A 19,135-nucleotide genomic window follows, 5' to 3' on the forward strand; every position below is an offset into this window, starting at 1 on the left:
CATATAGAACACATACTTACATAAACCAGCAGCAAAGATCGGTGGTTAGTGTTTATTGCTTTCAACTGAGTGGTCACGGATTCAATCCCTGGCCCGATGTTGCCGCTGACCAAACTTTATTTATTTAATTACATATTTGCCACAGTGACATCACATAATACTCCAACGAGTCACTGTGACTAGACATATAAGCATAATACAAATACTATATATAAGAATTAGCGAATTATGTATGTATGTGAGGGATAACAAATTTTTGAAATCAGATAAATTGGCAAACTCTGATAGGAAACGATCGACATGGAATCGCAAATATCCAAATCTGACCGGCAGCATTTTAAGATTATACTCAGAACTCTTTTCAATTGAAGTCAGCTCACGGGATCGAACCCAGCTTCCTCTCGGTGCTTAATATCAACGCAAACACCGAACCACGCTGCTGATTATGTTACTCTAAGTTGATCAACTTATTGTAACATATAATCAGCAGTTGATTGTTTTGCTTGGCAATTTTGACAACTTTTTGATTTGACTATTTATCTGTTTTGACAATTTATCATTGAAACAGTTTCAAAAAATTGGCAACTCGAATCTCGAATTTGCTGATATATAAAATGCTGCAAAAATGTTTCTCTAAAATGCTCTGTAAAATTTCTCTATAAATTATTTATAATTGACCAGAAAGGTGCATTGGGGCTTTCCTGTTAGGCTTTCTTGGTAAAAGACAACAGTTGTTGCAATCGGTTTATATTAGGGGGACCGAAAAGTAATCAAAAAAATATTCCCAAATTCCCTGTCTGTGCAATTTTCTTATGCAACGAAGATGATCCTAAATTATACAGCATTCAACGATAATTCCTCGATGGTTTGACAACGATCTGATTCCACCATTGACGTCAAGATATTATCATCTAATTTTTGAGCTCTTCTTTTCCATCTTTGAGTCCCTATTCCCTTTTTTAAATTGTTTATACCACCGATGACACTTGTTTAGTTTCAGAATATCCCCCGTAGGTATCGGTGATTTTTTTCACTGCTTCGATTGCTTTTGTTACTAGGTCTAATATAAACAGCATAAAATGGCGCAAGTGCCCTTCCTCCATATGGGTCTCGACATCCTTCCTCAGGCACAATTTTTTTTAAACAGAAACAATAAGCTTACGACAATAACTTCAACATAATTAACCATATTGTGAATAAATGTTACTCATTTTTGTATGTAATAATTTTCTGAACTTAACTATATTATCAAAAATATACAAAACTTTTATCAGACCTAAACTAGAATACGCTCTAAGCATATGGAACCCTCATTTCAAAAAATATGTTATATGCAGTGGCGGCTCGTCCATACGCACTGCGGTACTGCAGCACTTTAAGTATTTAAGATGGTATCAAAATCAAGAGAAGCTGAGCCAATGTTTTCAAGAACTTAAATATTCTTCCGAAAATACTGATGAAACAATAACAGATTCTTCCAATTTACTGAATACAATTTTTTATTTTAGTCAGCACTTTTTCACAAGTTAATGCCGCATGTAGAAATTATTTATAACCAGATGCAATCTAGTAATATCGATGCATTTTCAATTAAAGAAAACTTAAAAAGTTTTACTAATCTCATTATACAAATATGAGATTCTTATAGCGAATAGAAACCAAAAATATGTGATGCATATATTATATGCATATATTATCGCACAAATTATAGAATCCAAAAATATGTGCGATGTTATTATTAAGGATATAAAAGCAAGATACGCTTTTTCTAATGAATGAAAAGCTGTGATATTATTTAATAAAGAAAATTTTGAAAAGTACTATAAGAAAATGCCAATGGAAGATCTACTACTAACCGTAGAATCATATCCAATGCTAGATAGAGAAAAACTTCAAACTGAATTAGAAGTGTTTTACTCAAGGAAAGAAATGCATAGTATTAATGATTTATTAATATTTTTAAAACTTATTTTTGCAATCAATTTATCCAAAGTTCGTGTGGAAATAACAAAACTTATTCAAATTCTGCTTACAACTTCAACTACCTCTGAGCCAGAACGGTGTTTTTCATCAATAAATAGAATAAAGACATCCATATGTATATAAGAAACACAATGGTTCAAGAAAGATTGACGGCTTTGTCTATGCTGTCAATTGAAAAAAAAATGATTATGAACAGTGAAAAATTTAACGAAAAGGTAATACACCTTTTTTCAAGGAAAAAAGACAGAAGAATCTATTTTTAAATGAAATAAAATACATATAATGTTTAATTGCGATAATTTTGATGTTAATAGTAAAATATAATCCAAATAAACATTTTTTTTATTTTTAATCAACCGCAGCACCCCCAGATATATGTATTATCCACGAGCCGCCACTGGTTATATGTATCGAAAGGGTACATTACAAAGATTCCTTCTGAACTTCAGTCACTTTATTATAACGAAATATTGAAAATAATGAATCTCACTACACTGGAGACGAGAAGAATAAGAGGCGACTTAATGGAAGTATTTAAAATACTAAATAATCATTATAAATGTCATATGCCCAATCTTTTCACATTCAACGAAAACACTCACCTCAGAGGTCACTCGCTTAGACTCCAAAAAGAAAAATCTAATAAGTTGATCAGAGATTCCTTCTTTTCAAACAGAGTGGTTTCAGTTTGGAATAGTCTTCTCAATGAAATTGTAATTTCTGATAACCTAAATATTTTTAAGAATAAGCTTGATGCATTTCTTAAACTTGAAGGATTTCTATAATTCTTGTTTTCCAATATCTTATTTCTCAATTGATTTTTTCTCATTTAATTTACATATAAGTATGTATGAATAAAACAAACTCCTTGGGCCTATTGACTTTGCCGCCTCCCCCAAGTATATTAAAAAATCTATATATGTACATACATATTATATATAAAAATCAATGTTTGTCTGTCTGTCTCGAATAGGCTCCTAAACCACTGAACCGATTGCGATGTAACTTTCAGGATTTGTTGTATGCATGTCCGGGAAGATTACTGTGAATAAAAACCGTGAAAAAACCTCTTAATAATAATATTCGTAATTACGATTTTATCGACGCGAAAGTATAAAGCGCCAGTGTTTAGTTAAGGAAATGTGTACGTTGGTAACTAAACTGAGCGCACGAATGCCAACCCTAACATTATATATCACTCATAAAAAAAAAAAATATATATATATATATATATATATATATATATATATATATATATATATATATATATAGTGTTTTAAGTAAAGTAGATATAGGTAGCGATCACAGATTAGTCCGTGCCAAGATGGCCATTAATATAAATTGCGAACGTAGGAAATTAATAAAAGGATGCAGTAACTCTCCAGATTTCGCTCAACTAAGGTCTAGGAAAAAGGAATTCGAACTCGAACTTGGAAATCGATACGGGAAATTAAACCCAGAAGCAGACATCGAGGAATTGAACACTGTAATTAGTTCGGTTCTAACCTCAACAGGTAAGAAATTAGGTGGATTCAGGAAACAGATTAAATTAAGCAAAATTTCAGCGGAAACAAAAAACCTAATTAAGCATAAAAGGAATTTAGATAGGGATAATAATAAGCAAGAATACAATCTAGTAAATAAGGAAATTAAAAAGAGAATAGTCAGGGATGTCAGGGATTTTAACAGCAAGCTAATAAAAAATACCATTAAGAATAACCGTAGCCTGAAAAAGTGCAAACAGGATCTTTTCTTAGGCAAAAACCAAATGATCGCAATCAGATCAGAGAGCGGAGTAATAATTAGGAATAGAGAAGAAATCATAGACAGAGTTTACACGTTCTATGCAAAACTATACGAGAACGACAACGGCCAATTCCCCGCTCTGGAATCGACACACGGCCAAAGGGTTCCTGCAGTATTGCCTAGCGAAGTAGAGGCCGCGCTAAAAACTGCAAAGAACGGTAAATCCCCAGGGGAAGATAATATTCCCATTGACTTACTAAAATGTGGCGGCCCCCCCCTAATTAATATCTTAGCTAGGCTTTTCAGCAAATGCATCCAGAACCAAGCTATACCAGAAGGATGGAATAACGCAACTATCATTTTAATACACAAAAAAGGCGACAAAAGCGATATCAAGAACTACCGACCCATTAGTCTACTTTCAGCGGTCTACAAGCTCTTCACGAAGGTTATTACAGAAAGGCTGAAGAATATCCTCGACGAGAACCAACCTATAGAGCAGGCAGGGTTTAGGGCAAATTTCAGCACAATGGACCACCTCCAAGTAGTTGGCGAACTAATCGAGCGCGCCAACGAATATCAACGGCCATTGTGCCTAGGTTTCGTCGATTATGAGAAAGCCTTCGATACAGTTAGTCATAATGCAGTACTTAACGCTCTAAAAACACAGGGAGTGCCGGAACCCTATGTGGGACTGTTAGCTGCAATATATAAGAATGCCACAGCTTCGGTTAAAATTTTTTCAGGTACAGATAGATTTAGCATAGGAAAAGGAGTAAGACAAGGAGATACAATCTCGCCCAAGTTATTCAATGCGGTGCTTGAGGGAGTTTTCAGGAAATTGGATTGGGATACAGCCGGAGTAAGCATCAATGGTCGCTTTTTGAGTCACCTTCGGTTCGCAGACGATATAGTTTTAGTAGCTCGTGATTCAGCTGACCTACTTATCAGACTAACACAGCTGGACAGGGAAAGTAGAAAAGTAGGATTAAAAATTAACGTAGATAAGACTAAACTAATGTTCAATAGTTATTGCATGCCTGATAGCATCCCCTTAGATGATAAACCAGTAGAAGTAGTAAATAATTATTTATATTTAGGTCAAATAATTGACATGTCTGGTAGTAAAAATGAAGAGATAAAGAGACGTATGAAATTAGGGTGGAGTGCATTTGGACGGATGAATGCTGTTTTTAAATCAAAAATGCCACTCTGCCTGAAGAAAAGGATCTTTGATCAATGCGTTTTGCCAGTGATGACGTATGGATGTGAAACTTGGACACTGAACGCCAAGATGCAAAATAAAATCCAATGCACTCAAAGAAGTATGGAACGCTGTATGCTTGGCATAACGAGGAAAGACAGGAAGCGGAACACGTGGGTGAGAAATATGACAAGGGTAGTGGACATAGTGGATAGAGTGAAGAGATTGAAATGGCAATGGGCGGGTCACGTAGCTAGGAGGATGGACGAAAGGTGGACAAAAGAAGTGCTTGAATGGTACCCGAGAGAAGGCAAAAGAGTAAAAGGAAGACCGCAAGGAAGATGGGTGAACGAAATTAGGAAAATGTGCGGAATGAGATGGATGAGTGTTGCGCAAAACAGAGACGAGTGGAAGCGTGTTGGAGAGGCCTTCATCCAGCAGTGGATGGCGAATGGCTGTAAATGATGATGATGATATATATATATATATATATATATATATATATATATATATATATATATATATATATATATATATATATATATATATATATATATATATATATATATATATATATATATATATATATATATATATATATATATATATATAAATCAATGTATGTCAGTCTGTTATGTATGCGTTCCTATACTTAACTATAATTTAATTTGATTATTAAGTATTAATTTGAAACTGAAACATTCACTTATCGAAACGCATCGAGAAACACGAACGGGAACGGGAATTGCATGCGTTATTGTACGATGGAACAATGGAACTTTCAAGATTTATTGTATGCATGACCGGGAAGCTTACTGTGAAAAAAATCGGCCAAAAACGGGAATGGGAACGGGAAAAATGGGAATGAGTGGCATTGCAACGTAATAATTTCAAATGTTTTCGCGTCGCGACATACGTTGTTAGGGTAAAATAAACAAATAATTGAATAATTTACAATGTGTTCGCTGCCTGCGTTTTGCCGACAAATGGGAACAGGAACAGGAACGGGGTCGGGGACGGGAATTGCATGCGTTTTTTGTGGCATTGCATCGCATGCCGGGTTCAGCTAGTAAATAAATAAATGATAGCAAAACTTAAGTGTTTATTGCACCGGGTCTTGACACAAACTGACTGCAAAAGAGCTCGTCGAAAATTTTTGATTACTTTTCAGTCCCACTAATAGATATTTTTTATTTTATTTTTATTTTATTGTTACAAATCAATATACACTCGTCATTAGAGATCTCTCCAATGCGACGGGTGTACGTTAACGAAATACAGAATACATAAACAATCAGAAATCGGAAATACAGTAATACATATACAATCAGAATATATAGCATATAACAATTAATCAGAAATAATAATCATAGAGACATCTATGGATTATTTTTAGATTTTTTTTGTGTACAATTTTTGTACATATTGTTGCGTAGGGGTGGGTGGAGGATCCAAGTAAAAGGCCAACAGTCGTTTCACAGCATTTATTGATGATTAAGGAGATACACGCACTGGCAGTGCTCAGTCCAGAATGACATGATATCGCCTAAGTATCGCCTTATAAGGGATAGATATCTCAGGACATCTTCGACGTCTAATTTGTTTACCTATTGTTATGGTCACGTACGGATTCCCACGACATTCCCACGACACGGTACAGGTCAATTCTGCGAAAGGACCAATACCAGCCAACTCGGTCGCCATTGTTTAGCCTACATGCACTTAGCTTGTCGCTAATCCTTAAAACCACTTACATCGGTCACACGGTCTCTCAGGACGCTACCCGGCCTAATCCGATCGCAATAAGATCAATTAGTTCCTTGATTCATTTCAATCGATTGATTCATTTCTTCTCCTATTCTATTTTTCCAATATTTCCAATATTTTTATACTTTAGTTTAGTTATGTAATGTGCTATTTAATCATATTATAGCTTTCATTCTTTTCCTTTTCATTTGTTTATTTTGTATTTACCTTTTTCATTTGTTTTATATTTGTAAATTTCAATTTCTTCTTATATTCTATTTTATAACCTTTTCCAAATATTTTAATACTATAGTTTAATTATGCAATGTTCTACATATTTTGTCATGCCTTTATTATTTACTTTTTAATTTGTTTTCCTTATATTTATCTTTTTCATTTTTGTAAAAATCTATTATTGGACTCGGATGTTACATATATTTTTTATTTACTATTTATTTTTTTATACATATCTATGTACATCCTGTCTGTTGATTTTTCAATTAATAAAATAAAATAAAATAAAATAACTCGGCGGCTCTTTTTAGTATACGTAACAATATGTATAATAAATACGAAATTATAGAGATGTCTATAGAGATATCTATAGATTTCAGATTACTGTGCATAATTATTACAAATTATACACTGGCAGGAATAGATCTAATACCAATTTTCAGGAACCGTTTCAGCAATGATCAGATAAAATTGGCAAACTCTGATAGAGAAACGATCGATTTGGAGTCACAAAACCCCCAAATCTAACCAGCAGTTTGACGAGGACTCGAACCTTCGACCTCAGTGGTGCTAAATATATACGCTACCATTAAGCCAAACTGCTGGCTATTATGTATGTATACTTTTTCCAACCATTCTGAATCAGCTTCACTATTTTTTGTTTATCAAACATTTATGCGAGTCTGAACCAAACATTTTTACAGAATTTTAGTCTAAATAAAACCAGTAGTACAAAGCTTTGAGTGTGTTTCAACGTAATTGGAAAGCTCAGAGAGAGCTCTCTCACGCACCACGTAGTCCAGTAATATGACATGCGATACGCGTAACGTTTTTCACCTGTCACGTAAACATGTCTGCTTTTTTATTTTTGAAAAAAACATACCATGAACTATACATACATATATACATAGATATATCATACATGTATTTGAGCCTTTGAGGTGTCGACGGATTAGTCACATTTCCCGCATCAATCAATGCGACCCAGACGATACGAAAAAACAACTACACGACCCAGTAATGTAATAAGAACGGTCTGAAAGGAATAAAGTACGTCAAAGCTGTCTACGAAATCTTATTTCCTTTTATACGAATGTCACCACAGTTAGGTATAAGATCGCCTCGGGTGGTCGGCTCGCTCCATCACCATAATATACGCTGTATATTCTGCAATGTCGTATCTTTATTTTGTTTTGTTCGAGGGAAATTGTGACGTCGGAGAAATTAGTGGAGAACTTGATTAATTCCTCGGCGGTAACTTTTTTTTCGCAGATTGCGTAATTTGTGCTTGGCAACATAAAGCCCATCTTCCCGTCCCTTTGCGCTTTCGAGGAATATTTCATATTTTGGGGAAAAGTTCTTCGACAACAATTCGACACTCGTGCCGATTACGCTTTAAAAAGTGAGTCAAATTGTCGACGATAAATTTTGCAAACTCAATAACAAAGATTAATTTATGTAAATTGTATCAAATTTATTCTTTAAATCGTTGCAAAACATTTCAAAAAATTTATTTGGATTTATATTTTATTTTATGTATATTGCACGGTATCAATCAAGACTATACACGTGCCTTAAAGGCCAACGGGCACCGCGAGGTGTCGTTAGTAATGTTGTAACGTGGGTACATGAGATAGAGTATTCACTGTCTCTCATGTTCCCAGATTAGGCTAACGGGACTCAAAAAGTGCCCGAACAAAGGATACGCTGGAGTTCTCACTGACCTAGTGAGCCTAGTGAGAACTCCAGACAATAGACTCGCCAGTGTAGACCTTTAAGTTCCTAGACAATATACACGTTAATGGATCGGGGAAGTTGCGCTGGGCAACTCATCATTTATAAGGAGGTACACACGGTAGATCAGATTATTCTGGAGCGAGCGGTGGATCACTGTGGACCTCCTAAATCGATGAACAAATGCTGTGAAGTGACTTTGGCCTTTCATTTGGATCATGAACCCACCCCTAGGCAACAATATTATATTGTTGCGTAGGGGTGGGTGGAGGATCCAAGTAAAAGGCTAAAGTCGTTTCACAGCTTTTATTGATGATTAAGGAGATACACACACTGGCAGTGCCCAGTCCAGAATGACATGATATCGCCTACGTACCGCCTTATAAAGAGTAGATCTCTCAGGACGTCTAATCTGTTTACCCATTGTATAGTCACGTATTCGGATATGTCTTCCCACGGTATGGGTCAGTTATGCGAAGGGATTAATAACGGTCATTGTTTAGCCTATATGCACTTAGAGTCTAGATATAATCCTTGAAACCAATTATCCCGGTCGCACGGTATGCACTTAGTTAATCCGTTAACAGATAATCCTTGAACGGTCACACAGTCTCTGGGATTCTATTCGCTTAATCCGCGGTGTACGTAACAATGTGTATAATACTTTAGACTTATGTAGACTTATCATTTCTTAATTATCATTTCTCTAATATTTACAAAGGCTAAATGCATTTTATTTTATTGTTTTCATTTCATTTATTTATTCACTCCAGGTATCTTCATTGTTTAAAACTCCTATTTTTCCATTCCTATATTAATTTTGTTTTTTATTACTGTTCTATTGTATTATGGTTTAATTGTATATGCGGCCGTATATATATATGTATATATATATATATATATATATATATATATATATATATATATATATATATATATATATATATATATATATATATATATATATATATATATATATATATATATATATATATATATATATATATATATATATATATATATATATATATATATATATATATATATATATATATATATATATATATATATAAATAAATAAATATGTAAATACTAGTGTTGTGCGCGATGAAATATTATATAATAGCATGGGTTATGGCATATCAAGTTATTAAAAAAATAAATTAAAAGAAATGTGTCGGTCATGTGTTCGATCAGCATTCAGTTGAACTTTTTTCAAATATGTAAATTTTAAATATATTTAATTGTTTAATATGAAAAAAAAGTAAAAATCACCTACTAAAATTAATGTATTAATGAATTAATTAAATAACTTTTCAATAGATGGCACTGAATGCTCAGAGACTATTTTTCCTAGAGGAAACATTTCTTAGCAAACTGAATCAACTCTTAAAACATTATATATAACTAAATATTATATACATATATGCAATCTGCTTTTATTCCAACATTAACTTAGTTTTACGACAAATATAACATTTATGTATATAAAAAAAACTAATCTGTCTATATATGTATATGTACAGATTTTAAAACCAAAACTGCGATCAATTTTAATTTAAGAGGTGTATTATTGAATGTAACGATATTTCTCATGCCAAATATTTGTTGAATGTTTACGAAAATATTCATATGTATCTACGAAAATATATATGTAGATGGATATAGTACAAAAATGAAGGATGCAGTGCATCCGCTCTAAAATCGCAAAGACAAATTGAACGACAGATTAACGGACGGCTGCTTTAAATGCAATTCTCGTCTTCTCGAATTATAGATTGCACATCAGATGACGGGTAACCTTTCGATGTGCACAGATGCAATTATTAAAATGGTAATTATTAAAATTGAGTTGGATCTTTCAGGCGAGTTTAATAAGGCAAGATTCGATAAGTTCGGAATCTTGCCTTATTAAACTCGCCAGAAAGATCCAACTCAATTTTCGAAAGGTTACTCGTCATCTGATGTGCAATCTATCATTCGAGAAAACGAGAATTACGTTTAAAGCTGCCGTTCTGTTAATCTGGCGATTTTAGAGCGGATGCACCAAACCCAAAAATGAATAGTATAATTTAAAATATCACATCTACCAATTTTCAGCAAAGAAACGTTCAATATCAAAAGCTATGTTCGTTTATTTCTATTGTATCAAAAAAAAAAATCGTTTATTTCTATATTAAAATCCATTTATTGATTAATGATATATACAACTGTTTTATATATTATAGTAAGTATGATTCCAATTAAAATATCAGAAGAAAGAGTCGAAAATTTCGACACGTTCGACGCGATCTGTAGCGTCAGTTTTTCCGACCATTTTCTTTAGCGGCGTAATTTACGCGACAGCCGAATTTACGACAACATTTTCACTGGTAAATAGCGTCTGCCTATTCGGCAATTATTTCTGCCTGGTCGTGGCGAAATCTGCTCGGGAAAACAACACAATTAAAAGCTCAATTAATTGCCGACGAGACGCATGCTCTTACCTCTGACTTCAATTTTTGAGAAATTCTAAGAGTATTATACTTGTTCTTGGAAATATATATTTCACGTTATGAAATTACGTCAGCGCGACAAGAAATGAATAATAGGGTTTCGAAAATATAAGGCTTCGTTGAATTGAATTGCCTTTCGTCTACCACTCATAGTTTCGTCTACCATTCTGTATAGTGGTTTTATTTGTTCCTTTGTATCGCCATATGATTTTTCCATCTTCTTTTCATTGACTTTTATGAGCTTTATCAATAGACTTTTGATCTTTATACACTCGATGTTTTATGCCCATACATACATATATAAAATTATATATATCTTGTAAACTTGAAGATGATGCAACATAAAACACACATTAAAAAAAATAATAATACTGAAAATGAACAAAATAAATGGTTCATTTGTTATAGAAATACCGGAAAATCATAAAAGGAAATCAAAGTGTTTCTTTTCAGGCTTAATATGAAAGTTCTTGTCGATGAGTATTCTATAGGTATATTAAATTTTGTAGAGATACTAATGATCGACCCCTTATTACCCGCAGACTATCCTTCAACTCTCTCCAGTCATTGTTTCTTAGCCGACTGCAATTGACCATTGATTAATGATGTCTGAAGATGGACGAGAGTAATTAACGTTTATATAATACGACCCAAGTAAAATATAACGAAAGTCGTTAACCCTTGCTTTAATTAAAATTATATTTAAGTGTTATCAGTCTACATATACTTTCAGTACACTATGTATAGTAGTCAATTATTTCATCATTTTTTACGCGGTAAAATTTATAATGGAAATATCTTAGGCATACAAATACGTTTCAAATTAAAATAAATATCAAATGTCTTTGTTTGAATACATCGAAGCGGTTTTAATGAATTATTAATTGATCCTTCACAATTTGAAAAGGAGATGAAAATTCTGACGAATATACAACGTAACACAAAGGAAAATTGAGCTATGATAATATGATGGAAAATTTAGCATTCGTAATAATGTTATTGTAATCTGATAATCCCGTGTATGAATTCGCAGAATTCGTATAACATATTGTATGTACTAAAAAAATAAATATAATTTAACAGAGAAGAACAATATATGTATGTACATACATATATATGAGAATCTTTGATTACATATTCTTTATATAAAATAAAATTAATAACGACTTTTATTATTTCAATAGTATATACAATACACTGTATTTTAATGTAGACTATAATACATGTATATACATATTTCCTAGACACGTAATTACAAACATTACAGCATTTTTATTACCTTACATAAATCGCTGTATTTTGAAAGGCTGAAGAATACAAAATTAAAAATTAATTAATTAATGGATTAATCCATAGAGACATCTATGGATTTAGACTTGTACATAATTTTTTACATAATTGTACATAATTCAAATTCAAATATTTATAACATAGCAGGTAAGATGATTGTTGCCAATTTGATGGAGGAACCATTGCAACAATGAAATCAAATAAATTGGCAAACTTTGATAGGAAACGATCGATTTGGAGTTACAAATATCCAAGTCTGACCAGCAGCATTAAAGATTAGCACGGGATCGAACCCGGTAACCTCTCGTAACTATATGTACGAAATAGTTTCTGGCAAAAATTAAAGTGATTTTTTATAACCGTTGTAATCATTAGAATTTACAGTCCTTTACTACATACAGAATATTTTTATTTTTTTACTATCGTAAATAATGAATTATCGTTTCCGAAAATAATCTAAATTGGCGTTCCGCAGGGGAGCTTGCTTGGACCACTCTATTCCAAAAAACTGTCACATAGCCCTATATGCAGATGATACCGCTTGCTTCACAAGTAGCAAAAAACCATACATTAAAACAATGACGAAACACTTCACTAAGTGGAAAATTCAAATTAATCAAACCAAAATAAACGCCATTTTCGTTAGTGTTAGAAAGCATAAGCCAAGTTCAAATATGAAAATCCCCTCTGGAGAAAGTCTGAAATGGCAGTCAGTAATAAAATATTTAGGAGTAACGTTCAATAAAATAATTAGATGGGCACCTCACATTGAGGGAGAGAAATTCAAGGCGATGCGGGGTATATCCTCAATATACCCAATATTGAATCGCCATAGTTCTTTATCAACTCAAAATAAAATAAAATTATATCGCGCCCTCATATTACCATTATTAACCTATGCTTCACCTGTATGGAATAACGCCTCGAATACTAACCTTTTCAAGCTCCAAGTAATTCAAAATAAATCCCTAAAAATAATTTATAATACACCCATATATACTAACTTGAAAAAACTGCATGCCATATATAATATTCCGTTTGTTACAGACATTAGTAACAAACTAACCAGTAGATTCTATGACAGAATCACTAATAAACATACTAACACACTTGTGAAGAGTCTCGGTGATTACAACAAATTGTCTATACCCTTTAGGTATAAACACAGATTACCTAAACACTATCTGCTTTAGATCGTCGTCTTTAATTAATATTATGTATAAGATGTATTATGAGCATTTATAAGAATTGTAAATAGGTTTTTGAGCTCTTTTTCCTATTATGCTGTACATTAACACTATAATAATATAATAATATGATTACTAACAAAATGAAATTAAAATTGTAAAATAGAAAATGATCAATAGATCAGTAGCTATTAAATTAGATATAAGATGTATTGTGAACATAATTTAATAATAATAAAATACATTTATTAATCAAAATCTTTTTTTTTTATATAAATTTAAAGCAAAACTGTAGGCTGGCTTTAAGTCATAAAACCAACTTATTATTAGAATTTAAATGTCAAAGACCAATTATAGATTTACAAATATTGACTTATGTATATTGAGGGCGGAACATTTTCTTAACCTTGAACTCGCAAATACACTTATTTCTACATCAAAAAATAATTCGCAGTGCCAAAAGCAATCGTTAATAGAAACTTTGCCATTGATATACCGTCAACAGTAAATTAAATCGGTCAATTTGTCGATTTTCGATTAAAGATCGACCCCGAGTCGACTGGGTCTTTGGGCAAAGGCGTTCGTGCGGTTTACTTTCGCTCAATTACCCCGTGCGATTAGCGGTCGTAAACATTTGGCCTGCGAGCTCTGAAACCCCAATCATCCACTCGTCCACCTGTGGATGACGTTTGCGAAATTCATTTAGGAACGAGAGCCACCTCTCCTTTGGCCGATCGACACTTAATGACCCGAGAGACCCTTCGACCCCGATTCGATAGACCCAGCAACTCACATACGTATATGTAGTATAATATAATTGGGGGAAATAATAAATCTAGTGAGAGAAAACATTGTTTCAGGCGAGTCATCTTTCGGGATGTTTTTCGACACACTCGCATCAAAGTTTGCTGAAAGTTTCCACTCATTTCACCGCGCCCAGGAAAAATATAATAGCCATCTCCCGACAAACTGCTGTTTCCTTCCATTCTTCAGCTGGAAAACTTCCCTCTATTATGACGGGGAATCCTTTCAAAGTTTCTTTTATGGCGTCGGTATAAACATGAGACCACGCCGGAAAAGATTTTCGCCACTCCACGTCCTCCTTGTCCTGGAAAAATATTTTAATACAAGCTTATATTCCGCAGCGGCAGATTGTTCGCCAATAATTCCGGTTGAAATTTAATGGAAGTCGGAAAATATCAAATCAATGACGTCCTGTCGGAATTTTCAATTTTTCTCCATAAAATCAACCCTAGCAATGGTTATCTTATACACAAAAAAAAAACAACATAATCCAAATATTTTTTTAAGAACAAATTAATTAATTTTATGAACATCATCTTTCAAATAAAATTATAGCTAACGGTGTTCAAAAAATCCCCAAAATACACACACGTTCGAATCAGTCAAAATCCCGAGTTCGAATTTTCGTATGATCACAAAACTTCATCTATTGTTACTACGCACATAGATAAAGTTAAAATAGTGCATTCCCTAGAAACAAGGTGAAAAGAGGGAAAACGCTTTTCGCCCGTCACAAGAAAAGCGCTACACTAATGCGACGGGCGTATTATCTAAAAAGGAAGCGAATCATCAATCATCATTGCACCACGTCAAAGCATGCATTTACGATTGTGTGCCGTTTCGACATACTTCAGATACAAAGTGAGTATTATAGATTGGAACCAAACATTGAATGTATTCGGTAGGCTTGTGTTCGAATTACGAACGAGGCCTAAGGCTGTTGATCTTAATCCGCTTATATTCAATCAACTGTTTTTTTCTACCTTTTTTTGCTACATCTCTTCCCATGGTAACGCGTAAATCCAATAAAACATATTCATGCGTGTTTTTTCCCCCACTGAAATATTACAGGTAAAAATGGACGATCAGAATTTAGGGCTTACGTAAAGTATCGAAGGTGAGCAAAAGAAAATCGTACATAATAAAAATACACATGAAAGATTATTCAGTTTTATATTATCCTTCCACTTGAGATAAATTAATGTTAAAAATTTCTCCCGCCAATACTTGTAAAATCATTCCCCAAGTAAAAAATAAGCTCTAGAACGTAATAATTAAGCAATGTTTTTTTTTACTTGCGGCTTTAATCCCTTCTCTCTTGAATTAAAAAAAATACAAAATTGTTTCCGCCGCCGCTGCCGTGAACAAAGGCGCTAGATAAAATATTCATAGACGGAAGAAAAACGCTAAAATGAAAAAAAGAGAGAAAAATCTTGCACATAAAGAGCTTAAACATTGTCTAGTATGAAGGCTCTGCAGTATTTTTTTCTCCTGTCAAACTGTGCCAAAAAGTACGACACATCAAATGCAAATTTCAACTATGACTTATGTACACACATATGTATATGTAAGCATTGCCGATCAATTATGCAAATTTTGCAAATATGTAACGTACAAAAGAAAAGGGCAAAACGAGAAGGACTCAGTTAAAATTCTTCCGATTCGCATAATTGACTCAATCTGTCGACGAACACGATTCAACTCAAGGAACTAAATAACCCATGAGAAATTACCATCGTTATAATTCAAGCTACACACTTCGTTCAAGCGATCGAATTAAAACGACCCAATTTTTTAAAATTCGAATGTATACATTTATATATATATATATATATATATATATATATATATACACACACATACATACGAAGTATCTTTTGACTCTCGAAATATTGACTGTTTGTGTAAAGTATACGTTCTTAGTCATATGTACATAAATCATCAAAATATTTAGTATTTTATAAGTGAGAAATTATAACAATGAAATTTTGACTATTCAATGCCTGTTCATACTGGCACAGCACAGACTGGCAAACTAGCAATACGAAAATATGATTTACTATATGGTCACATTCATATGTTCCGTAATACGGAACTGGCGTAGACGTTACAGCAGTAGCCGACATGACCTATTCAGATAACATGTACATGACACTGTAACATATCATTTTCGATATAAATTTACTGCCAATTTAGGGAAATTTACACAAGAAAAAAGTTTTAATTCCGGTTATTGGATTTTGATCACTTAAAAATACTATAAATGTTATAAAAAAATATTAAAAAGGTCAAAATAAAATAATGAAATATTGTTTTAATAAGATATATAAAATTATAAAATAAAAAAAAACTGTAGTAAAAAATAAATGCATTTAATAAAACTGTAGTAGTAAAATAATGTACTAAAATATAAATAAAATAAAAAGGCAATTTCAACAACAAATGTACAAATATGTGAGATTTCATGATTAATATTTCAATCAAAGAGTTTTCAATGATTGGGGTTTCAATCAAAATTATGATCCCGGCTTAAACTAATGTAATTAAATATATTACTAAGAGGTTTGGGCCGATTTAAAATCATCAGTTTTTTTATTTTATAATTTTATATATCTTAATATTATATACAAAACTAAAAGGTTAGTATTTAAAAAAGTTTTTTTTACTAGGGTTTTTATTTTAAAATTTTTAGTTTACTAGTTATATAACCGGAGTAGAACTTTTAAATCAGCTGATAACTAATAACTAAAAATAAAACTATCACCGTTTGATCTGTGTACATATATTAAGCCTGTATTGGTTAGAAAGTTTGTTTTGATTTGAGGTTATGGGTTAAACGTCATTCTGTCAGATTCACTGAACAGTGTTGCCACACTGCATAAATAACGGTGTGGCAACACCCAAGACCGTTGGCTTAGCAAGCCTCCACAAAACTATAAATATTTATATATTAGAGATAACGAGAACCTATAAAGCAAATTTTATAAAATATAGAGTGAAAAAAGAAAAAGTTATAGGCGTTTAAATAATTAAAATTTGCAGGGTAATGAAAAGTAATGAAACTACCGATGTGAATAATGAATGTGCCAGATAAACGTCACCGTGTAATACGATGCAGTATTTTTAAACGTGTCTAATACGATATTTTTTCACCATCGTAATTGCGGATGATACCTTAACTTATATTGATGACCAAAATGAGCAATATGGCAAAGTATGAAAACGATCGGATAAGAGATAAGGGATATAAAAAATGACCGCTTACACGAAAACCATGTGAAACGTATAAGAGGTTAGTAAAAAACATTACTACTTCCGCTTTATAAATATTAGGCAAAACCTCAAGTCTAAGTTAATACATAAAAAATGCAAATATAAATTTCAAATTGATATATTAAGTGATGTGGAAAAAATCAAGTGGTCAGAAAAATTTTGATTTTTCTAAGAGGAAAAAATCCCACTTCCGGTGTATGAAATATTATATAATTATTTTTTTAATTTTCACCACATTGATACAAATATTATACTTGAATTTTATCGTGAAGTACATATTTAAATCAGTAGCTATTAAAATAGATATAAGATGTATTGTGAACATAATTTAGTAATAATAAGAAGCATTTAAAAATCAAAAAATAAAACACCTACATATTGTAACTATGCACATACATACATAAATATACATATATAAAGACGGTAATCTGTGTGTGTGTGTGTGTGTGTGTGTGTGTGTGTGTGTGTGTGTGTATGCGTGTGTGTGTCCTAACGCTCGCCGAACATAATGAACGAATCGATAAAAATCGATAAATTCATTTTTCGACGAGACGACTTCGTCGCGACTCAAACCGATCATCCAGATACCCTCTTATAGGTGTATTCAAGTTTGGGAGTTAACCAATTACGCCACGGTCCAATTTCAAAATTCTCCTTTTTTTTAAACATTAATTGAAAATTTTCGCTATCGCCATATAAAAATACGTAATTATAATAATTTTATTTAGCGACGTTTTGAACCATTTTTTTTTCATTTCATATAAAACAATTAAATATATATTTTTAATTAAATTGAAATTGAAATTATTTATATTTCGACGATATTCGAAAAAAATTGATTTTATTTACGGGCGGGCGCCGGGAATCGAGCCTCGGACCTCTGATTCCAAACGCGATGTGCTCACGGGCCCGCGCCGCACGCCATATCCTCGCCCAGGAAATGTGTTGTAAATAAACATCATATGAATATGTACTCAATTTGTTATGTGTAATAATAACATTCAACGTTACGAGTTCAATGACCGTTTGTGTATAATCGGAAAATTTTACATTTTGTTAACTTTAATTAACATTTTGTTAACGTTAACTTTAAGAATTGAAAACTATCTATGAGAGTCTACGAAAATAACGGTTCCGGTTCGGGATTTTTTTTTAGGTTTATACGAGTATATAATAATTTTATACCCATGCGATGATGTTTCATCGGGCTATTCACTAGTACATAAATAAAGGCAATTATGCCCTTCTGTAAATATACATGTTTCATTACTATACTATACTATATTATATTATAATATATTTCTATTATATAGGGAAAGTCATTGATAGTACCTTAAAATTCTTCTAGATAGCCTCGGGAAATTACCTGATTCGTGCACGGGAAGCTATCGTAAAAATCTCAGGTACACCATGAAAACTTTCACCGTGACCTATGTTTC

This window comes from Arctopsyche grandis, chromosome 1 (genome assembly GCF_051622035.1).
Source record: "Arctopsyche grandis isolate Sample6627 chromosome 1, ASM5162203v2, whole genome shotgun sequence".
Lineage (NCBI taxonomy): Eukaryota > Metazoa > Arthropoda > Insecta > Trichoptera > Hydropsychidae > Arctopsyche > Arctopsyche grandis.